Source organism: Ambystoma mexicanum, chromosome 8, assembly GCF_040938575.1.
Source record: "Ambystoma mexicanum isolate Mex_15411 chromosome 8, UKY_AmexF1_1, whole genome shotgun sequence".
NCBI lineage: Eukaryota > Metazoa > Chordata > Amphibia > Caudata > Ambystomatidae > Ambystoma > Ambystoma mexicanum.
The window spans coordinates 89,842,516-89,868,023 of NC_090929.1; the positions used below are offsets into that span (position 1 = coordinate 89,842,516).

Sequence of the window (25,508 nt, forward strand, 5' to 3'; positions counted from 1 at the left end):
GGAAAAATCTGAGTGAGGGGTTGGGAGGGCCTTTAGGAACAAACAATAATGGACCCATGGGCTACGGAATGGCCGTTCTTACACATTTATCTTTTTAATTATATCAATAAATGTCACACTTTTAGTTCAGATTAATTAATTGTATTGTCATACACAAATACATAATATAAATTCATAAAACCAATATAAAAACTCATTATTCAAAATTCAACTCACATACATTAAATCCTACCATTCATTCCATATCACTCTCATAAAAAACCGTACACATCACACTTTTTGCTCCGACCACTTGGTCAACAATATATATTTTCACTGTGAAATGCCCTCCATTTAACTATCAGATGATTCTATCTATGTATAATCAGTTACATAGAAATAGTTGCCTACACGTGTTTCGGTTGTCTGATTGGACTTCAACACATTTGTTCCTTTGGTAAAGCAACCTTCGTCAGGACCACAATGGGGAATTCAGTCATTCCCATTCAACAGAGTAGGGTGAGTTCACCACTCAAAAAAGTCAATCATGATGTTTTGGATATTGCCTTCGGAAAATTACAACGTTTCCTTAGTTGATTAGAAAAGGTTCTTTGTTCCCTAGTTAGTTGTCTATACTACTTCCCGCAGTCAAATTAACATCATCCAGCTTGAATCCTTGTAGGTATGTATTCTTAATCGTATCAGGCTCCAAGGTTTGGAGTTATTTGCCAAAACTAGTCTTCAAAGTAGTTATGCCACCACGATCTTATTTGAGAGCCGTAGAGCTAGTCTCCTCAGTCTTCTGTCTCATCTAATGTCTCTATTTGATTCTGTAACCGTCGCCAAAGGGCCTTCAGATCCAGAGGGTCCAGAGGGAGCATATGGTCACAGATTTGGAAATCATGAGGCCAGCTAATCACATGCAGCAGTCAATTTACATCCCCAAGAGAATTCCAGAAAGTTCTTTTCGAGATTGAGGGATAGGGAGCGCCAGGGGGAAAAGAATTGGGTGTAGCAGAGCTATGCTGCCTGTCTGCTTTTATTTGATTGGATGAATGGTAAGGCGGCTCAGGGAGGTTGGCCGTAAGCAACTGGTGTTGTTTGCCGATTTTTGAAAGATGTAACAGGACACTTCCTCACTGCTTTGTGAAAGGTGCCAAGGTTCTTCAGTGAGATTGCAAGGTGGAGTGTGCAGGCGAGATTGTACCTTTTGGTGTTTACAGACAGTCCTTTCTGGTATCCTGGCATCCATTTTAAAATATTTTTTGTATTTTATTGTTTAAAGCACGGACCTAGCTGGAGAGTAGCGGAGTGCTTGTATAGAGTGTGGATAGTAGCCAGCATTTCGACTGGCATCTTTTAACAGTAGCGCAGTACTGTGAGGTCTGTGCATCAGTATGTGCGTCCTTTGGAATTAGACCTTGGTCAGGCGTTGTTGGAAGAACCATGTTTTGAGAGACTGCAGATTACTGAGATTACTGCAATCAATGGTATTGCAGTAATGCAGACACTGTTAAGACCGGAAAGACAGGGTACAGAAGGTGGATAATTCTATGTAGCAAGCATAGGCGATGGCAGAAAGTGGGGTGACCCCATTAGCTTGGGTCAAAAGACAATATGGTGTTGCAGACATCCCTCATGCTTTGAACTTGCTAAGTGAGAACCGGGAAGTTGGAGAGTTGAAAGCTAGATGGTGAGGTCCGGCACTCAGAGTTAGGTACATTACAGGGTGGATCTGTTCTTGCAGCTGTGTCAGCTTTGGTGCAACTTGCTGTCGAATCTGTGGATTCAGACATAGCTTGGTAACGCCAGCATACATTTTTTATTGTATTGTTTTTTTATAACACGCTTAATACCTGAGTTCAGTTTCTAAGCGCGGATCCCTGAGTTCAGTTTCCAAGCGCGGATCCGGGATTCAAACTTCTGCTGTTCTGCGTGGTCTAGCTTCCAAGACCAGCACGTTTCCCCTGTGCTATCCTCCGTTCACATACGCAATCCAGTGCCGCTGGATTCAATGATGTGGGCTAGGATGGCCTGATAAAGGAACAAGGCATTGGGCCGAACCTTGAGGTTCGCCAGAGGAATCGATGTCGACTTTGAAAAGGGGTGTTGTGTCGGGATAGGTTGCTCGAGAAGTGACTCAATGGAGTGCAGTCGTATTGCATTAATGAACGCAAAGGGAATCAAGGTGTACTCCATGCCCCACCAGGCAGTGCCCAGATCTGCTGAGGGCTTTGCCCAAGAGGCAAACCTGATGTGCGAGCATCCATTCCCGCTGGCGCTGGGGTTACTTCGAGTCGATCGTTGAGTCAGAGGAATTTCAATCTATAAAGTTGCCTCAAGGTGGTTGAAATCCTCAAATACAGCGCCTTTCCAGAAAAATCCATGCTATCGGAGGCACATATTTGTCTAGAATAAAAAAAAAGTTAAAGCAAACATCAACTTTCCCTGTGGCTATCACCTTATTTTATGTACTTATGGGTGATTAGTTTCCTCACTTTAAGTGTAGACTACTAAAGAAGGATTACATCTTCAAGGAGGTTTGTGAGCAGCCGCAAGCACGCAGAGCTTCCTTCGTCACCAGCCGCAAGCACGCAGAGCTTCCCATCATAACCAGCCGCAAGCATGCAGAGCTTCCTTTGTCACCAGCTGCAAGCACGCAGAGCTTCCTTCGTCACCAGCTGCAAAAAATGCAGAGCTTCCTTTGTCACCAGCCGCAAGCACACAGAGCTTCCTTTGTCACCAGTTGCAAGCACGCAAAGCTTCCTTTGTCACCAGTTGCAAGCACGCAGAGCTTCCTTTGTCATCAGCTGCAAGCACGCAGAGCTTCCTTCGTCACCAGCCGCAAGCACGTAGAGCTTCCTTTGTCACCAACCACAAGCACACAGAGCTTTCTTTGTCACCAACTACAAGCATGCAGCACTTCCTTCGTCACCAGCCGCAGGCACGCAGAGCTTCCTTTGTCACCAGCCTCAAGCATGCAGAGCTTCCTTTATCACCAGCAGCAAACTCGCAGAGCTTCCTTCATCACTAGCCACAAGCACGCAGAGCTTCCTTTGTCATCAGCTGCAAGCACGCAGAGCTTCCTTCGTCACCAGCCACAAGCACGCAGAGCTTCCTTTGTCACCAGCCACAAGCACACAGAGCTTCCTTTGTCACCAACTGCAAGCATGCAGAGCTTCCTTCGTCACCAGCCGCAAGCACTCAGAGCTTCCTTTGTCACCAGCCTCAAGCATGCAGAGCTTCCTTTATCACCAGCTGCAAACTCGCAGAGCTTCCTTCATCACTAGCCGCAAGCATGCAGAGCTTTCTTTGTCACCAGCCGCAAGCACGCAGAGCTTACTTTGTCACCAGCCGCAAGCATGCAGAGCTTCCCTCGTCACGAGCCCCAAGCACGCAGAGCTTCCTTTGTCACCAGATGCAAGCATGCAGAGCTTCCTTCGTCACCAGACGCGAGCACACTGAGCTTCCTTTGTCACCAGCTTCAAGCACAGAGCTTTCTTGGTCACTAGCCGCAAGCACGCAGAGCTTCCTTCCTCACCAGCCGCAAGCATGCAGAGGTTCCTTTGTCACCAGCTGCAAGCACGCAGAACTTCCTTCGTCACCAGCCGCAAGCACACAAAGCTTCCTTTGTCACCAGCTGCAAGCATGCAGAGCTTCCTTTGTCACCAGCCACAAGCACGCAGAGCTTCCTTTGTGACCAGCTGCAAGCACAGAGCTTCCTTCGTCACTAGCCGCAAGCACGCAGAGCTTCCTTCGTCACCAGCCGTGAGCAGGCATAGCTTCCTTTGTCACCAGCCGCAAGCACGCAGTGCTTCCTTTGTCACCAGCTGCAAGCACGCAGAGCTTCCTTCGTCATCAACACCAAGCACGCAGAGCTTCCTTTGTCACCAGATGCAAGCAAGCAGAGCTTCCTTCATCACCAGCTGCGAGCACGCAGAGCTTCCTTCAGCGCCAGCCGCAAGCACAGAGCTTCCTTCATCACTAGCCGCAAGCATGCAGAGCTTACTTCATTACCAGCCGTGAGCATGCAGAGCTTCCTTTGTCACCAGCTGCAAGCACGCAGAGCTTCCTTTGTCACCAGCCGCAAGCATGCAGAGCTTCCTTCGTCACCAGCTGCAAGCACACAGAGCTTCCTTTGTCACCAGCCGCATTTGTCACCAACTGCAAGCACACAGCGTTTCCTTCATCACCAGCCTCAAGCACACAGAGCTGCCTTTGTCACCAGATGCCAGCACGCAGAGCTTCCTTTGTCACCAGCTGCAAGCAAGCAGAGCTTCCTTCATCACCAGCCCCAAACACGCAGAGCTTCCTTTGTCACCAGATGGAAGCACGCAGAGCTTCCTTCGTCACCAGCTGAGAGCATGCAGAGCTTCCTTCATCACCAGTTGCAAGCACAGAGCTTCCTTCGTCACTAGCCGCAAGCATGCAGAGCATCCTTCATCACCAGCCGCGAGCACGCAGAGCTTCCTTTGTCACCAGCCACAAGCACGGAGAGCTTTCTTTGTCATCAGCCACAAGCACGCAGAGCTTCTTTTGTCACCAGCTGCAAGCAGGCAGAACTTCCTTTGTCACCAGGGTCAAGCACGCAGAGCTTCCTTTGTCATCAGCTGCAAGCACAGAGCTTGCTTTGTCACTAGTCGCAAGGATGCAGAGCTTCCTTCATCACCACCCGCGATCACGCAGAGCTTCCTTTGACACCAGCCGCATGCATGCAGAGCTTCCTTTGTCACCAGCTGCACGCACAGAGAGCTTCCGTCGTCACAAGCCACAAGCGCGCAGAGCTTCCTTTGTCACCTGCTGGAAGCAGGCAGAACTTCCTTTGTCACCAGCAGCAAGCACGCAGAGCTTCCTTTGTCACCAGCTGCAAGCACAGAACTTCCTTCGTCACTAGCCGCAAGCACGCAGAGCTTCCTTCGTCACCAGCCGCAAGAATGTAGAGCTTCCTTTGTCACCAGCTGCAAGCAGGAAGAACTTCCTTTGTCACCACCCGCAAGCATGCAAAGCATCCTTTGTCACCAGCTGCAAGCACAGAGCTTCCTTCGTCACTAGCCGCAAGCACGCCGGCCTTCTTCCATCACCACCCATGATCACACAGAGCATCCTTTGTCACCAGCCGCAAGCATGCAGAGCTTCCTTTGTCACCAGTTGCAAGCACACAGAGCTTCCTTTGTCACCAGCCGCAAGCACGCAGAGCTTCCTTTGTCACAAGCTGCAAGCATGCAGAGCTTCCTTTGTCACCAGCTACAAGCATGTAGAACTTGCTTTGTCAATTAACAAGGGGGGTCCTGGGAGTCCCTCTGCCAGACATTAGTCCTGGTTAGGAGAGACTTACCCAGAGTTTTTAGCTCACTATCTTTCACAGAGAAGAAATATCCCAAACATATCAGTCTTTGTCCTGCCCTGGGGCAGTCCAGCACCGAAATGCTAGGCAATTCTCCTCTGAACAAGAGTACCAACAGAAACCCCAGACACGTGTTTCGGTCTGGTTGGACCTCATCAGTAGGGTGGATCTGTGCCTCTCTAAGAGTAGTGAGCAAGGGGTCCACGTCTGGATTCCCCTAGTAACTTAGGGTGAGACCCAAAGTTACTTAAAAATGCAAATTAACAAGGGGGGTCCTGGGAGTCCCTCTGCCAGACATTAGTCCTGGTTAGGAGAGATTTACCCAGAGTCTTTAGCTCACTATCTTTCACAGAGAAGAAATATCCCAAACATATCAGTCTTTGTCCTGCCTAGGGAAGTCCAGCACCGAAATGCTAGGCAATTCTCCTCTGAACAAGAGTACCAACAGAAACCCCAGACACGTGTGTCGGTCTGGTTGGACCTCATCAGTAGGGTGGATCTGTGCCTCTCTAAGAGTAGTGAGCAAGGGGTTGCTTTGTCACCAGCCGCAAGCATGCAGAGCTTCCTTTGTCACCGGCCGCAAACATGCAGAGCTCCCTTTGTCAACAGCCGCTTGCTGATCCTCTGTTGAGCCATTGAGCCTCGACCCATCATGTTTAAAAACCCCAAGAATCAATGCCAGCGTTTCCCCTGGAGAGTGCACTCCCGAAATGTGACAGTTCACCTTTAGTAGTTATTTCTTTTTCACCACTTTATATGGTGTACTGGTGAAGTGCCTGACCCGTGAACCTGCCTACCTTGGTTCGAATCCCCAGGTCGCGCTTAAAATCATAATTTCGAAAAAGACGGTCGGGTGTCTTGTTTTTACACACGGCCTCTAAAACACCTAGGGGGATGGCGACCACAGTCTGAAAAAAGTGGGGCACTTCCACAAGGGTTTAGAAGTACATCTATTTCTGTTGTCATGTTTGCATGCACACCGAATCACTTTTCGGAGTCCGCATGGATACTTCCAAGCAAAATATGGCGTGTTTTGGAATATCTGTGAAACTCAGCATGCGTGCCAGAAGCCTGTAATCCCAGCTTTCTGAAGCCTGCCAGAAAACCCACGCACAGGAAAGTAAAGATACGAAGAGAGGTTTAATTTCACAGTGTATAAACTCTGCACAGCGAACAGTATTGACAGGGGGATTATTCTGTCACATGTCTATAGCATTCAAATGCATATTCTGGGTATCAGCAAACACAAATACAACAGGTCTATTTAATGTCATGAGCAACCGCAGAAAGTGCATCCATAAACTGGTGTTCAGGGAAAAAACGCACGAGCAAATGCAGAAAGCGCATCCATAAACTGGTGTTCAGGGAAAATACACACAAGCAGTGCTTTAAGTGGGCAAGCCCAGCTGGGGCTGGGCCCTGGCAGTCTCCAAAAAGTGGGGCTGGTCCCACCACATTTTGGCAGACGCATTATCCAGCCGCAGCCGCGACGGGAGATATGCCTGTCATTAAGTGAGGCGAGCTGACTGAAGTGCCTATCAGCCACAGCATTGCTGTAACTGGCTAGCACTTCTGTCAATCACTGTAACTTCCTCTGGTGACCGCTCACGCGAGGGGTCCCCAGAGGAAGTTACTGTCCCTTTGTTTCCCCAGGTCGCGGATTGCATTAAATATTTTGAGGTTTATAAAAGATGACTTGAAAAGTGCTCAATTCAAGCCATCTCTTACAAAGCTTTGCCGGCGGACAAAGACGCTTTGGGTCTTGTCCGTCGTCAAAGCTTTAGAAACCTCTGGGTATTAAGTGCATTATAAATAACCTATCATATCATATCATACAGTTGTGGAACCCCATGTTTTTTTTAAGAGGCCTAAACAAGAAAGCCAGCCACTACAGAAACAAAGAGCCACATGGCTCCGGCCAGAGCCCAGGAGCTGCCATTAAAAAAAACAAAAACCTTTTTAATCTTTTATTTTTAGGGGTAGCAAGGGAAATGAAGGCAAGTCACCGTTAATGCACACCCCAAAGTATGTGCCTGGGAAAATAACCTACACTTGTCATAAGCTGGAAAGACCCGAGCATGGGAGGCTGCACCTGACATATAAAGAACATAACTGTCAGAACAGGCTTCCCCTGCTATAAAAAGATAGAAGCCCTTGGGTGAGTGGGACTGGAAATGGTATTGGATCACAGCTCTTGGGCTACTTACGCTGCACCCAACGTATGATGATCATACGCGTGTGTGATATATAACCTGCCATATGATGGCACTGCTTGGGGCATATGAGGCTGCCCCTGGCAATAAGCCACTCACATTGCAGGCTGCCTGAGCAGAGTCCTGACCCCCTCCCGCATGAAACATTACATTACACACTGATTTACAGTTTCCCAAATCTATGTTAATGTTAAAGGATATTTGTACTGTGCACTATCACCACTGGAGTGGTCCCCTGGCGCTCTGGTGGATTTGAAACAAAAGGGGGCTAGGTTAGGTGTGTTAGTTGGACAAAGTTTGGAGAAGAGCAAGGGAACTGTGAAGTACTGTTGGCAGCTTCAGCTCGGTTAACACCGTTTGCCGTGAATATTGGTGTGGTATTCGGTTCTGAGTCCATTGTGTGCTGTTGTTAGGGGGTCTGTGTGGTGTGTTTGTTGTTGCGGTGTGGTGAAGTGTGCGTGGGCTGCTGCGGTTTTAAAAGGTGTGGTTGTGTTTGGTTAGAGTGTGAGAGGTGTGTGGGGAGGCTTTTAGCAGTTTTGGGGGTTGGTTAGTAATCCTGTTGTTAGGAGAAATGCACATTCCTATTGTGTCTCCTTTGTGATTTAGAGGAGGCTGTTTTCCTTTCAGTGATTAAGTTTCAGCATGATAAGGCTGTCTCATCTCTCTGTCATTATGCTAAATCAGCTACTCTTTGTGTTTCCATCTTTGTATTTGGCCATCTCTTTTATCCCAGTTTGTCGTTCTGCAACCTAGTCCTTTTAGATCGATTTCATTGTGAACTACGCCCATACCCTACACACTTTCTGAGTGGGTAAGGTTGTTGGTAGTGTTAGGCATGTTTACTATTGTTCTGTCCTCATGGGGTTGCCACTTGCGTTCTGTTCCACCTAGCATTGTCTCTCTTGTTCTTGTAGGATTTTCCCTTAGTCGGTCCTAGGTGTTGTCTGTGCATCATATATTCTGTCAGTCTGTTCTTTGTGTTTCCTGTTTGATTGTTTTAGTTGTTTCAATTTGGTTCAGAGGTGTTAAAGAGGCAGGTTTTTAGAAGTTTTCTAAATTTTAGGTGGTCTTTGGTGTTTATTAATTCTTTCGGGAGGTTGTTCCAGCGTTTTGCAGCTAGGTGGGAGAAAGAGGAGCTCCCCTAGTTTTTTCCTGAAGTATGGTTTTGGTTTTAGGTGGATTTCATTGCTTGATCTGAGGAGTCTCGTTGGCTTATAGATTATTTTCTTTAGTAGGAATTCTGCTCCCTGTCCGCTAATTGTCCTGTGTGTTATGCACATTGATTTGAACGTGATACAATGTTTGATTGGGAACCAATGTAGTATTTTTAGCACTGGAGTGATGTGGTCTCTTCTGGATAGTTTGAGGAGGAGTCTAGCTGCTGCATTTCGCGCTGCAATTCTTCTGGCATCCCCAGGTAGAGGCTGTTTGCGTAGTCGATTCTTGACATGATGAGGGTGACGATTGTCAGTGTTTTGAGGGTTGACAGGAAAGGTAGGATTCTACTTGTTGAGTGAAGGAGGAAGAAGCATTTCTTAATTATCGCGTTTACTTGTGGTTCTAAGGTTAGAGCGTTGTCCATTAGGACTCCCAGATTTTTTACTACCTTAGATGGTGTGGGCGCGGTTCCCAGTTCCATCGTTCAGGGAATGTAGGTGTTGTTCTCTTGGTTTTTGGATATAATCATGATTTTTGTCTTTCCTGGGTTGATTTTTAAGTTGTTGGCATTCATCCAGTCATTGATTTCTTTTAGACATTCTACTAGTGTTGAGTGATCGGCTCGTGTATCTTCGATGTTGTAGATGATTTGAGGGTCGTCTGCGTAGTTGTAGCATGTAATGTATTTTTTGAAAATCCTGATAAACGGAGTCTGGTAGATGTTGAAGTATAGTGGTGATAGTGAGGATTCTTGTGGTACTCCACAGTCATTAACTCGTTGAGTATAGTTGAAGGGTTTTATCCATACAGTTTCTGTTCTGTCTGCTAGGAATGATTTAATCCAGAGTAGTGACATATTCGTTATACCTATATCTTCTAATCTTTTGATTAGGGTCTCATGGCTTACTGTGTCAAAAGCTGCCGAGAGGTCGAGCAGAATCAGAGCCGAGGTTGTGTTGGAGTCTGCATATGTTTTAGGTCGTCCCAGATGGATAGTAGTACCGATTCTGTTCCTCTTGTGGGTCTGAAGCCGACTTGTGGTTGGTGTAGCAACTGGTGTTTTTCTACGTGTTCTTGGGTTAGTTTGCATGCGTATGTTTGTAGGAGTTCTGCTGGGTGGGAATGTTTGAAATCGGTCTGTAGTTGGAGAGGTCTTCCACGACGCCACTTGTGTTTTTTAGAAGTGGCTTAATATATGCTGATTTGAAGGATCGTGGTACAGTCTCTGTTCTGAGCGACAGATTCAAGATATTTCTGTAATATTTTGATGGCGTTCCTTGTGCGAGGATTGAATTATAGATGTCCGGGGGGCAGGGATCCACTGGTGATCCTGCTTTCTTGCTGTGTTTTATGAGCTTGACGAATGTCTCTACTGATATTTCCGGGAAGTTTTGGAGTTTGTGCTGTGGGTCCTCATCAGGTCCGGTTGGTTGAGTGTTAGGGTTGGTTGGTCTGTTTTGTATGATTTGTTGGATGTCATTGATTTCTTTTTTTAGTGGTCTGCCAGGTCGTTGCATAGTTTCTCTGATGGGGTTGGGGTGTTGTCACAACCCAGTGGGTTTCTCATTTCGTTTATAATGCTGAACATTTCTTTTTGTGTGTCGGTGGCATTGGTGATTCTGTCATCACAATGTCTTTTCTTTGCCTTTTGAATTTCCTTCTTATATGATCAGATTTGTCTCTGGAACTGGGTTTTCTCATCTTGGTCGTATTCTTTCCTCCATTGTAATTCCAGCTTCTTGTTGTTCTTTTTCATGGTGCTTAATAGTGGCGTGAACCATTTTGCCATTCCTCTTTTTCTTGAGGGGGTGAATGTTTTTCCGGGGAGATGTTTTTGATTGTATCAGCAACCTATTTGTGAAGTAGCTCCATTTTCCCATCTAAGTCTGCCTTCTCTAGTTCTGCCGTTGAAGGTTTGGTCATCCCCAGTTGTTCTATTAGGTTGCTTGTTTTGACCGTTTTACAGTTTCTTTTTGTGGTGGTTTGGAGCCTGAGGGGCTAAATGCTGAATTTGGTTGGTAGTGTGATCACAAATCGAACGATGAGATGGTCGCTCCAAAGTATTTCTATCAGTGGTGTAGTGGTGATACGTTTTTTCTAGTGAAGATTGTGTCAAGGGTGTGTCCTGCCGAGTGCGTTGCCCCTTCGACCAACTGTTGTAGTTTCATGGTTGTTAGCTGCCAGATTAGTGAGTTTTGAGAGTTGGCGTGTTTTTCTTTGAACCAAATGTTAAAGTCCCCCAGGATTATCAAAAGCTTGTGTCGGATGCTATGTTGGTGATCGCTTCTATGAAGTTGTTGACGAAGGTTGCATCATATGTCGGTGGTCTGTAAACCAGTATGAATGTAATGTTTGTTTTTGGATTCAATGATAGGTGTATGACCATGGATTCGCAGTTCATGATATTTAGAGGTTCGTCTGTTTTTACATTCAGGTGATCTTTGAATGCTATTGCGAGGCCTCCTCCTTTTTAATTTTTTCTGTTTAACTGTAGGAATTTGAAGTTGGTGGGGAGGCAGTTTTGGAGTGTGATTTTGTAGTTCACACCCAGCCATGTTTCTGTGATGAATTGGATGTCAATACTGTTGAAGCAGAGAAGGTTGAAGATCTCTGTTGAGTGTTTTAACATGTATCTTGCGTTTATTAAATTGCAGTGGATTTTAAAGGTATAGTTTGGTTTGTGCTTTATTGTCGATGTTGTCATCTGACTGGTGTTTAGGTTTCCTTCCAAGTCGATCTCTAGTTGAGATGTTGGTACAGTTGTGTCTGTGTCATCAAAAAGCTCTTCTAGTTTCAGTGTTGGGTTTTTCTTTTCATCAGGTGGCTCTTCTAAATTTTGCATCTGTTGAGGGGAGGGTCTGCTTGTTTTGGTGATGTAAGGGGTTAGGATGTCAATTATGTTCTTGTTACCTCTAGCTTTGTCCGTTCTTCTTCTGCGTGGTTGTGTTTGGTTGTTGGTCGTTCTTGATTTGTATGTTGGGTCAGTTTGTTCAAGTGAGTGGTTATTTGCGAGGTATGGTGTTAGGTATAGGGATTTCTCTCTTCTCTCGGCGCCGGTTATGTTATCGTTCTTGTCAGTGGGAGTGTGTTCTGCAGTTGTGAGTCTTCGGTGGTGTTCAGTTGGGTTTGTTCTTTCTGCTCTTTGTCTTTCCTTTGGTCCAATTTGTTTTCGCGGCATTTGGAGTTATTTGCCATTTGCTTTCTGTTAATGTGTTTGGTTTGTGATTCCTTTGGGTTTCCTTGGGGTTGAGGTTGCGGCTGATGGGGCGGTAGCCCTCGTGCAGTGCTTTATTGGTTGGCTCTTTTGTTATGATTGTACGGTTGCACACATTTTTCTGGTTGGTTTTGTTGGGTTTGTTGTTGCAGAGTCGGCCTTTTGTGCTTTTGGTCCGGCTGTCTAGTGGTGTTGGACTGGGTCTGTTGGGGGTGGTCTAGTCAGGATATATCGCTAGGGTAATTCAGTCGCTGTCTCGAGTTGAGGCTGTCCGGTTGGGGAAGTCTACTAGGGTTATATCGATGTCAGTGGCTGTCCCTAATGTGTCTCTTCCTGGAAGAGACTTACAGCAACAAACAATCTCTGGTACTATCACGGCACTATCTCAGAATGTCAGGGCCAATGATCACAGTACCATCTCGGTGCAGCAGGGCTAATACTTACAGTGCTATCCCACTTTCTAGATGTGGTTTACAGGCCTTCTTAACAATTATCTAATGGTGCGACATAGGCCAATATTCACAGAGCTATCCCAGTGTGGTGCAGGCTAATAGTCACAATACTATCCCAGTGTGGGACAGGGTAATAATCCCTGTGCTGTCCTCGAGAGGCACAGGCTAGTAATCCCAGCAGTGTTCTTTTTGTGGTGTTTTCTAGATGTGATTCAATTTAATATCCACACATCTGTATGGGTGCTGTGTAGGCCAATAATCGCAGTACTATCCCAGAGAGGCACAAGCTAATAGTCCCGGTACAATCCTAGAAAGGCACAAGCCTGTAATCACAACACTATTCTATTGTGGAGCTTTCTAGATGTGATTCAAGTCAATATTTGCTAATCTCTAAGGGTGCGACACAGTCTAATAAACACAGTACTATCCTAGAGAGGTAAAATGAACACAGTACTATCCTCGAGAGGTAGAAGCTATTAATCACGGTACTGTCCTAGAGAGACATAGGCTAAGACTCACAGTACAATCCTAGAAAGGCACAAGCAAATAATCACAGTACTATATTAGAAAGGTACAAGCCAATAATCATGGCACTATCCTAGAGAGACATAGGCTAGGATTCACAGTACTTTCCTAGAAAGCCACAAGTTAATATCCTAGAGAGGTACAATGAACACAGTACTATCCTAGAGAGGTACAAGCTAGTAATCACGGTGCTGTCTTAGAGAGGCACAGGCTACGATTCACATTACTATCCCAGAAAGGCACAAGCAAATAACCACGGTATTATCCTAGAGAAACATAGGCTAAGATTCACAGTACTATCCTAGAAAGACACAAAACCAATGATCACGGTACTATCCTAGAGATAGGCTAAGATTCACAGTACTATCTTAGAAAGGCACAAGCCAATAATCACAGTACTATTCTATTGTGGTGCTTTCTAGTTGTGATTAAGGTTAATATGTGCTAATCTCTAAGGGTGCCGCACAGTCTAATAATCACAGCACAATCCTAGAAGGCACAAGCTATTAATCACAGCACAATCCTAGAAGGCACAAGCTATTAATCACAGCACAATCCTAGAAGGCACAAGCTATTAATCACAGTACTATCCTAGATGGCACAAGCTAGTAATCACAGTACTATCCTAGAAGGCACATGCTAATAATCACAGTACTATCCTAGAAGGCACACATTAATAATCAGAGTAGTAGTCTGTTGTGGTGCTTTCTAGATGTGATTCGGGTCAATATGTTCTAATATCTAAGGGCGTGGGACAATCTAATAATCACAGTACTATCCTAGAGAGACACAGGCTAAGAATCACAGTACTATCCCATTGTATGTAGGTTTGTTATGTTGCCGGGCTTCCTGAGTAGAGTGATTGCTCTACTCACCACCCTGGCCATTCCTACCTTGTTCGTCGCTGCTGGTTGATGCCTGGCCACCGGCCTCCCCTGCTGATGCCTGCAGACACTTTCTTGATCTGCCTCTGTTGGAGCCGCCCTTTGCCTCAGGGCCCTTAGCCGCAGGGGCTGCATGGGCAGAGGGCTTCCCTGCGAAGGAGACTTATGAGGGAGAAGAGGCCAATCAGTGACTTGATGGGCATGAAGGAGGGAGCGGGAAACACAGAAGAGGGAAGCGGGGCGCTCTAGAGCACGTTTGCTTTCTTTTTCATTTTCTTTTGTTTTAAGGATGCCAGGGCCTCAAGGGCAAGATGGCCTTACCTATCTCTGGGTCTCCATGCAAATCTATCTAGGAATTAATCCCAATGACCGACCACAACACATGATTCATATACGCCTCAGCCCGTTTGCAGAGCTACTGCCCACCAAACAGGATTGATATGCACCCCTGCTATCACAAAACATTTTTCCCCCACCACATGATATGATATGATATGACATTTATAAAGCACCTATACACAAGTGTTTCAAGGCAAGGCATCCCTCCCTCCTTCAACAGACTCATGTCTGGATTCCCCTAGGAGGGGTGGGGGCAGAGCACACCACCCCACGGACAAGCTTATGCACTCTTGAAACTACTACAGTAGTGAATATCCTTTAACATTAACATTTGGCACGATGTAAAAGCAAAATGAAATGACATATTATGATGGCATACATGGCATTTTCAGCCGGCACTGTGGTCAATATGTGACTGGCCTCTAAACTAGCCTTTTGTCCACTTTAGTACCAGTTGTTGTTTGTTCATTCTTACACTTATATTTTGAGTTTTCATTTTAAATGTGTGATGTCACTTCTTGTGATACAACCATGCTCAATGGTGATATGACATCACTTCTTGTGATGTCAATAGGGTTAAAGGTCATGCAATTTACACTCTTCCACTTCCTCTGACATTGTTAAGAGTAAGTAGCATTGGTTGAAGCATTCTGCTTATAGACTTAGAAAAGATGTTTGATTTCTTTCCCTCCCCCTTCTTCTCCCCAAACATGGAACATATAAGACCTCCTGTGACTAGAACCTGGTTTGGTTGTCTAGAAGAGATACCGTATTGTTCTCATATTTTCGTGATCTCTATATGATCCATGATACGACCATGGCAAGTCAAGATAAATGAGCTTTTAGGTTAAAAGAGAGACACGATCACACCTCGGCTGCGTTCCCAAGCCGATAATTCTTTATTTAATTCCCATAGTGGCAGACAGCCGGTGTGCAACAAAATAAAAACAACGCATTTCGCCAAAATATATATATATATAAGTATCATGTAAGTAGGAAAGTCCATTTGAGCCCTAGGCTACTAGGGCTCTAGGTGGAGTTGTGGAATGTGGGATTTGGCTCAAATGGACTTTTCTACTTTCACATTTCAGGTGAAAGGGTTTTTTTCAAGCCTTTTTAAACCCACCATAACTTTCTTGGTGTTATATATATTTGCAGACAAAAAGAGGGGTTTCAGGGACACGATCCTTTATTTTCAATTCCTACGACCTGAACAGCAGATAAGGAGTAATCACATAACGCGTTTGGCGACTAGCCATAAGCTTCTTCAGATGCAGAGTACCAGAATCAGGTTTGCTTTATGTACTAAACTCTATGGTGTGTAACCCAAGACTTCCTTGGTCTCCAGTACTCAGTATTGCTTAATCATGCATCTACACAGACCGCCATCTCGGAGTGTCCTCTATCTAGTTGGAATGAATGCTGATGTGGCTCATTCTCACCAATCCAAGAATTAAAAACCACAATGTTTACAAATAAAATGTAATGTAAACAAGGTGCAAGGTCACTGGATTACACATGGAAAGTATATTGGTCATAGCCTCATATGCACACTTTGGAAAATAATAAAATGTAAAAGAAATGTCTTTTTCGCAGAAACATCTGAACTTTAAATGTGTGTTGCATTCTAAAAACATTACATTAAAACTACTTTACAGCAAACTCATCCAAAATAAGATGTAAACATGGGCCAGTGGAAGTGCTGAATGGCAGAAATATATCATAATGATGGCTTCATAATCATCTCGTGTAAACAATCCACTCCAAGGTTAACCAATACTAGAGAAATGTCGGTGCAGAAAATGCATATAAACAATTCTTCAATACATTGAAGTGCAAAAATCCATTCAAAATATTGGTCAGTAAATTGCCTAATGTCGAATATGCATGTACCCAGTTATTTGATATTTATAGGTACAAGATTGCATGTAAACAATTACTCAATAAAGTGCCCAGTGCATATTACTAATATCGGATCACATATGAACATATGTATACACAGCACATTTCCCAAAGAACCCAATCATGGGATCCCTGTTAGTATATTTTGCAGGACGGAGCGTGCATTGCCGCAGTCACAATGAAAACGGGAAGTCCTGTCATTTGATGCAACATTATTCAGCAAACACAGCCCCAACAAACAAATTGCGAAAACACGAATGTGCGAATGGGCTAATAATGAATTCAAGACAAACCTAAACAATATTAAACTCACTTTACACAATAAATCAACTAGTTTGTTTGTTTGTTTGTTTATTTTATTTCTAATGCGCTCCAGACCCGTAGGTAGAAGGGCGCAGCAGGTAGGATAATGCGAAGCTTACAAAGTTACAAATTATGCAAGATACAGAAAAAAATTATACAAATTATAGATAGCTCAGCAGGAGAGAGAGGAAGGACCAGTGTCATACCTGGGACTAGGGTGGACCGGTGACTAGTGATCGTTGGAGATGTTGGATGGCGTTCCTTCTACCCAAATAAAATGTGTCAGCGAGGCTGATCTGATTCAGGTGTGCAAGGTTGAATACTACTGGTAAGTACCAGGATATATATATATATATATATATATATATATATATATATATATATATATATATATATATATATATATATATATATATATATATATATATATTTAAAGAAGCAAATGAGCAAATTTCACAGGTAAATTCATTTCAACTCTTAGTCTTGTCTAAAGCAATGCTAAAGGTTGGCTAAAGTAGAAGAGACACTGCATAGTGTTTTTGTAAAATGTCAATTTTGAGTTTATCATGTATAGGACGATGTAGCCTCATCATTTCTGCTTCCGCCAACACAATATGCAGAATAAGGAACACTGCATATTACAAGGAGAGGCTTGATCGTCTTCTTAGAGCAGGGCCAGCCCTACAGATAAGGGGTGTATTGGCCACTTTTACTCCCTAAAAATAGGCAAATACTCCCAAAACATTTAAATAGAGACTAAGGGTCTCATTACGAGTTTGGAGGTAGCCACGCCCTTAATAAGGGCATGGCTGCCTCCAAACTCGGGTCCGGGTTCCCTGAATGGGGAAATACTGGGCCATTCCGACCTTGGAGGGCCCGGTATTTCCCCATTCAGGGGACCCGGACCATCCCCATTTCCATTTGAGCCCCCATAGGGCTCAATAGGAATGGGGAGCATGCTAACAACGGGCCTGTTAATGACGGGCCCGTTGTTAGCATGTTGGGCCGCTCGCGGGACCCGCTAAGGACGTCTGGTAAAACCAGGCGTCCAGAGGGGGTCCCGCGAGCGGACCTCATAATAGGGCGGTAAGGGGTTAACATGTCTGGCACCTTTACCGGTGCCGTTAACCCCTTACCGTCCACTTCGTAATGAGGCCCTAAAAATACTCCAAACAAAAAATAGGAAATGGACACAGTGGACCTTGAGCCCCTCTTTTCACCCACACAGCTGAATGGATATATTTTTACCAGTAGTGCCACAGGAGGAAAATGATATTGTTACTGTCTGATCGGAAGAAATACACGTGTATCTTTTAATGTGTATGAATAACTAGGTGCAAAGATATAAATATTTCAAAAACATTTCCGGTGTTCAGTTAAAACATGTTTTTACTTGCTTATAAAATACTTCCATTGGGAATTGGACTTACATTTTTACTCCCTAAAAAATCATTTTAGTCCCAACTTTAAAAATAGGGATTAAAATACTCCCACTTCAAATTCGTATCTGGAGCACTGCCTGTGGTGCTCCAGATGTTTTGTGCTACAACTCTGGGAATCTCTATCGGAGGTCTGTGTACCGGACCATCTTTTAAGAGTCGTACAGAGTCTGTACCCATGGTAACAAAACAAACGTTTGTTAGAACCTATCCGGAGATACCACTGCACCCTTGACGATACAGAATGGCGTCTGAGAAGGATGTGTGTTGGCCCCGCTCTTATTTTGTACCCTGTGCAGGCTGATGCCCCTATTTCAGCTTCAGAGAGGGCAACTCTGTTATTGTTTGTGAATGACGTGGATTTTAATATCATTGACACCAATAGGCTCAAAAAAGCAATTATCCATGTTCAATAAAAGCTGTAAAAGCAATGGTCTCACCATTAACCTAGCAAAACTAAATGTATGGTTTCTCACCTGCCATACAAAAAAACCCTCAAATTAGATTTAGTACATCATATTCAACAAGTAAAAAAATACAATTATCTAGGTATAGGATTTATGGTTGTTGGCAAATGGAGTGACTGACAAGATAAGGCTAATTTAAGCCTCGAAAGGGCTAGTAATGTAATATTAAAATGTGATGCCCGAGATCATGGCACTGGCGCACTTGCACCTGCATTTAGCATCTATAATAATCAGGCAAAGATGGTGGCCATGTATGGCGCTGAACTTTGCGGTTATACTCTATCCTCCACATTGGCAACCATTGAAAGTACATTTGTAAAAATGCTGAGTTTGCCACTGAGTGGTCAGAATACAATTCTACATTAAGAAACGAACCACAAATGTATACAAGGTGATGTTGAATTAAGCCCAGTACTGTTCTGGGTGTGAGTAGGGTCCTCTCCCCCCGCTAGAGAAGTACAGAGACGCTCCAGGAGACTTGCTAGCCCAGGACTGGGGCAGACTTATAATAAAATACTTTGATATCCCTAGGATTACCCGAACTGTGGACTAGGACTGACAATATAACTTAACAATCAAAGAAGCACATAGGTCACTACTTACGATGAGAGCACTAGCATATTGCAACACTGGGACACTAGGATCAGCTCATTGGACTATCAAATATTTTAATTTTTTTTAAAACTTTTAATTGTTTTTTTATAATGACCCAATACCATATTTGAGTTCAGTTTCTAAGCACAGATCCGGGATTCGAACCTCTGTTGCTCTGCACGGTCTTGCTTTCAAGAACAGCATGTTGCCCCTATGCGATCCTCCTATCAAACATGATCTTGGCTACCAGAAATATCTTAATTGCGTTCAACCTGCTCTCACAAGATCAGTGTATATGAGACTTAGAATAGACACTGTACTTCTTGCTTACTTAATCTTTTCCTGGCACATGAGTTCATCAGTTGCTTGCCCGATATGTTTCGGTTCCCATGAAAATGTAAATTTTTGCCCACGGTGCAACAACCTAAGACTTGCAAACATCAAACGGCTAGTGCGCGGGCACAACATTCGGCACATACGTGATGCTATGCTCCTGTATAAAACCACTGATACATGCTCAGTAATGTAGTTGACAGTGTCGAAATGTAAAAAGAGAGCATAGATCATTAGGGGAAAATTGTTACCAACTCAGCAATGGACTATGCCATCCCTGATTTTAGCTGACCCCCGTTTTAGTAAATTCTGGGTTATTCCTATATCCTGCACTATAGAAATGTAGAATATTTGATGAATAGATTCATTGTAGAATTTTAAAGTATGTACTAATTGCCATGAGACGTTATCTATTCAATGAATGTCATGTATTATTTCATTATGTTGGCTGTTTAGCTTTGGTCGAATGAAGCATTTGTTGATGACAGCAATTCCCATGATCCCTCACCACTGACAATGCTGGCTAGGGCTGACAGACATGGTAGTCCAAAGCCTCTTGAGAGCCAGCAGTCAGATCCCCAGATGTTTGAGACTGTCACTCCCATGGTCCCCCATCCTTGACTATTCTAGCATATATACCAGGCAGCGAAAGCTTTAATGCAGGGCTTCCAAGATCAGTGGATGCAAAGGGCTCTCATCTTGGTAAGCCATTGAGAATGTGGGGGTCCTTTCCACAATTTGTTACTTTGCTTTGTGCTCCCTAAAGCCTTCAAACCTACTTTTATGTCTCCTCACAGACGGCTCACAAAGATGTGATATGATGTGTAATTTATAACGCGCTTGCACACAAGTGTTTCTAGGCGCGACAAGACCGAGGGAGGACAAAACAACGATCTTACTAGGCCTTTTGTCATTCAGATCGCACAAGTGTGAGGAAGTGGAAGAGGAGATGTGACAAGGTGGGGAGGGGAGAAGTGCAGGCAGTCAAAAAAAGCAGCCAGCGGGAGGCTCAGTGCAGGTAAATAAGAAAGTGGAGCCAACGGTTGGCTAATAAGTGCAGAGAGAAGGGACTGTAGGGTTACAGATATAGACCTACAAAACGTATGCATATTTGAATAAGGGGCAGCCATTATGTTTGAGTGAAAATCCTCTGATTGGTTTGGGACTCAAAACAGGATTCTAAATGGCCCCATTGTACTTCACGGGCTTTCCTCGAGACCTTGCTAACCCTACACTGCAGAGGTTTGAGAAGGGAGCTTACTGCAGCTATCTGGCTCTCGTCCGAACAATAGAGAGCAAGAGGGGGGGCCAAAGAGGTGGAACATAACCACAACAGAACAAATATGGCAGTTTTGACAGCTTGGCCTTGCTACTGGCCCATAGACTATGGGTAGCCCAAGAGACCGGGACGTGGGCCACCATCTGTGGACAGGAACTCAAGATGGGTCTCACATCTGCCTTGAGGTGTGGGGGTCACTAGTGGCCCATTACGCAGTGGGGGCATTGGTCATTGGGCCTGGTGAGGGGCCAGGCCCATTGGCTATCTCAAGCGGCAGACTGGGTCTAGGTAAATGACTGAAGTCTATGCACTGGGTACTGCAGCAACTGGCCATGGACACCGGCTGTGGCCAGCAGCCACTGAGGGGCAAGAGTGGCCACAGGATATGGCTCTTTTAGGCTATAATGATCCTTATTATTATTATTTTTTTTATTCCTATTATTAGGTTTCTTTATAATATGCAAACTCTGTACCATAGTAGTCTCAAAGAGAGTAAACCGGTGCTTAATTTGAGCGTGTGTTTGCCAGGGATCTGAGGTCAAATAAATGAAGCAGTTAAAAGGGGTAAGCATATTGAGATGTTTTATATCACAGATCTGAATAACATTTCAGCAAAATATAACTAAAAAAACGGACAAAATAAAAAAAAGTCCTGCGTAGAAACTGACATCTCTATTGAGTCCAGTTTTCTTGTTTATAACTAATAACCTATGGCATGTCATTTCACCCCCTCTGTGTTCAAAAAGGGAAGGACACAGCATGAGGGGAAAGGGAAGATGGCAATGGCACCAAGGGAGCCATTCCATGCCAGGCGGAAGAAGGGAACACCAAGGGAAGAAGTACAGAGCTGGGGAGGGGCACGAAGGCAAGGAGAGTGGGTACAGGGGAGTTAAAACATAAAACAAGCAAGATACAGATAGGGGTGCAGTAGTCTGAAAACAGCAGCAGGGACAGGGAGCGGTAATGTGCCAGGGGGACAGAGGATAGAGAAGTAGGTTGACTGCTGTGGGTTTCGAGGGACTGGGGCATGGGTTAAGGCTTGTCTTGGGCCAAGTGACCAGTGGCTTCAGCTGCAGGCTATGGCAATGCCCACAGTGGGCGGCTTGGGTAGGACCTGGGCAAAGTGCCTACTATGAGTGGCTTGGGGCAAAGCAGAGGACCTGGGCATGCCCCAGGAATGATGTTAGGCCATGCATCAGGAAACGATACGAATATAAGGTTTGGGACTAGAATACAGATAAAGTAGTTTACCCCTGTGATTCACACATAACACTAACCTGAACAATGGCATTCGCAGAAATGCTCAAAAGAATCCTGCAAATCAATGGAGCCATAGTGAATTATGCTGATCAACAAAGGGAACAGGTAGAGGATTATTTCTGCAAGATGGGGATTTGGGGTGCGGGCGACAGGGAGGGGTGTCATGTGACAATCGAGAATCTCAATGTCCTACGCGTAGTATAAACATTTCTGTGTATTATAGGGCTGGGAGAATAGCTAAGAGGCAACACAGAGCAACAAAGGTTCGAATCCCAGCCCTGCACTTTGAGACTCGTCTCTGATACAAGCGTGCTATGCAACATGAATTCATCATAGAGTATGTAGCTTGAGATTTTGGCCGTGTCATTCCTCGTTAGTTGTAATAGAAACTACGCCAGCAACGTGCCAAGATATCCCGGCTCCATCAACACCCTCAGAAACCATTTTATTTAAAAAGAAATGCAAGCAACGTGTTTCTCAGTGAATGCTTCAATGTTAAGATTGTATCACGTGCCACCTTGATGAAAATATAAACATCTCACAAACACAAACTTGTACTTTGTACTTGACTACTAACTAAAGAGGTCTCATAAATGAAATATAAGCTGACCTTTTGCGACAGGTAGGAAGCGCCTCTGGGCCGCTCAGGGTGACAGTAAAACAATATAGGCATTGGTCTTTGGGGCTCATTTTGAGTTCCCCGGTCCAGAAAAAAATGGCAGAAAAAATGCTGTTAATTCCAGCACCAGAATTTTTTCCGGACGGGGAAACACAAGTTTGTCGGTGGGGGCAGCGATCTACCAGGAGGCCTGACTTGCCGGGAGTTCAGGCTCCAACCGGCAAATAAATTCCAGAATCACCGGCACAGTAAAGCCGGCAATTCCAGTAATCTGGGAATGTACCAGCGTCTCCGCCGCCCGTAACATCCCAGTAATACCGGGATATTGGATGGCGTAAACGGTAAGGCAGTCTTCCCAGTATCCCGCTGGAATTACCGGCAACACTGTAATGAGGGCCATATGTCTTCCGGGTACACTGTCGCTGTTTCTCTCCTCACGCCCACTATGCACCCCAAGTGCAGTCAATATTTCCCTGACGCCGTGTACGGCGACTGTCAGTGTACATCAAAAGTCATTTCACATGATATCATGGACGCATTTCAGCTGTGTTCTTTTGTTTTGTTTACAGGGCATATGCCATCTGCTCCTCAGCACATAGGATATTTAGGTTGTGGAGCCATGCATTTCTATATTTACTGGATGCATTTCAGTATAACTATGCGTACATTAAGTGGGAGGACAGCTCGGGGGCAACGTGTTTGCCTTGGAAGCAAGACAACGATGAGCAACACAGGTTTGAAAACCTGCTCCCGCGCTTAGAGGCTATTCAACGGCATTAAGCTTGATATAAAAGTTCAATTTCATTTTTTTAAATGTCTCAGTGTGCAGCATTGGGATTTTGCTTTTTACCGCATGCGCGTCTTATAACGTTACACACATTTATGGGATTTGATGTGCGTGCCTGGTTGCCAACCAGTAAATAACAACGAGGTGCACTCAGCAGGACGGGTGATTCCTTCTCATCCAGTGACAAGGGCCTGAAGGCCCTGTTTTGCCATTTAACTTACAGTAGGGTTCAGCAACCTGCGGCCCCCCCGACACCCGTGATTCCTCACCACTGACTATTCTGGCTAGGGCTGATAGGAGCTGTAGTCCAAAACATTGAGAGAGCCATAGGTTGCAGAGCCCTTGTCGCACAACTGTGTACTTACAGGTTTCTGCTGCACACTCATTCTGCACCTAGTGATTACTCCTTGCCGTTGCTTCCCTCCATTGTTCCCAATCCTTATTAAACTTCACCACCGTAACTACAAATCCGAGTTCCGAAAGGCCAAAAAGGCCTACTACAATAAACAAATTCTGAACTGCGGCAGCAGCAGCAAAGAACTCCACAAGATTATCTCCGAATTCGTGAAACCAAATTGCACCTCTGCCCTAACTCCCCGTGCAAACGCTCTGCAATTCCCTCTCCCTACATTTCTAAAACACTGCACTTAATAGGATGGCAGCCCTTAACACCAAACTCTCCACCCACACCTACCCCATCTGATCCCGTTGCCCCAATGACCGCAATGCCAGCCTTCGACTCCAACCCATCTTGAGAAACGAGTTCCTAGATCTACTATCCGGCTGCAGACCCTCTGGAACCCCCTCGAACCCTGCCCCGCCTCTCTTCTGAAAGAATTAATCTCCTGTACTTTCACAGTAGAACATGCAGGGTCCATAATAAACGACTCCCACACCTCTGGCACCTTTCCAGAGGCTTTTAAAATAGCGCATGTCAAACCCCTTCTGAAAAAGGCATTCCTCGACCCCCTTGACCCTAATAACTACATCCGATCTCCAACACCAGATTTCTTGCAAACTCATTGACAGGGCTGCATACTCCCAGCTCAACCGCTTTGTAGTATCCAACAAACTACTCGACTCCGCGCGATCAGGCTTCAGGCCGCGCCATGGACCAGAAACCACTCTGATCTCGTTCTGGGATGATATCAAGGTCGCAGCAGACTTCGAGGGCTGCGCAGAGCTGATTCTCCTTGATCTGTCAGCAGCCTTTGGCACCGTTAACCATTCTATCCTCCTTGACCACCTCCACTCTCTAGGAATCCGTGGGGCACTCAAATGGATTGCCTCCTTCCTCAGCAACAGGAAACACATCGCGTTCTTCCCCCCTTATGTCTCAACTGCTTGCACTGTAAACACTGGAGTATCCCAAGGCGCCTGTCTCTCTAATCTCCTTTTCAACTTCTACCTGACCACGCTACCAGGAATCATCCACACGCACAACCTCTCCTATTACAACTACGCTGACGATACCCAAATTATCCTAAGAATTCCCAAAACAAGCACCAACCATCATCCAAAACTTGAAGCTTGCCCCAGTGATATTGACCGATGGATGACAAGAAACCACCTCCTTCTGAACCCAGATAAAATTGAAATCATGGTATGCGGCAATACTGCCCTTCTCCTGCACCCACTCCCATGGCCCCATCCCTTGGCACCCACCCCCCGCCTCCTTCCAAAATAGTCAAAACCCTGGCTGCACTGTGGACTCAGGACTAACCCTTTCCTGTCAGATCAATAATGTATCAAAATCCTGTCACTGCCACCGCAAACGTATTAGGCACATTTCCCTTTACCTCGCCTATCCCAACAGACTCGCCGCTGTTATGTCCATTTTTATGTCAATATTGGACTATGACAACTCCTTATACCTGGGAGCACCGGCATACCAACTTAACAAACTCCAAAGAACCCAAAATGCTGCCAGCAAACTCCTTCTCGCCCAGGGCCACCTTCAAAACCCTGTGCAATACCCAGCAAGCAGTGCAGAAAACTGGCCCAACGTACCTAAAAGAGAAGATTAAACCCTGCCGCCCACAGCGCACCCTAAGATGAAGCACTGCCCTCTTGTGATTCCAACTTCCAATTCAGTCAGGATTGGAGGATCTGCCTTCTCAACCTTGGCCCCAAACCTGTGGAACTCACTCCCCCCACACATTCGACATATCCAAGACTACACAGCGTTCCGCAAAGCTCTAAAAACCTTGCTCTTACGGTAAACTTGAATTAGACCATTCTAGGCCACTGAAAACCAACGACAACAAGAACCACAAACTCAATGACATTACAGTGGACTGGACTACTAACTATTCGCTTCCTGAGCCTACCACACATGTCTAGCTGCCTCCTATGCCATCTCCCTCTGAGTTTTGCTATCACAAAATGCGTGAATGTAATCCGGTACAGTGGGCTCA

At 45.1% G+C, this 25,508-nt stretch overlaps 1 protein-coding gene across 7 annotated transcripts in view; it reads right to left on the bottom strand.

Annotated features, from left to right (window-relative positions):
* RALGPS1 (Ral GEF with PH domain and SH3 binding motif 1) overlaps nt 1-25,508 on the bottom strand; it is a 2,625,553-nt gene that overhangs the window by 2,243,793 nt on the left and 356,252 nt on the right. The window lies entirely within an intron of this gene.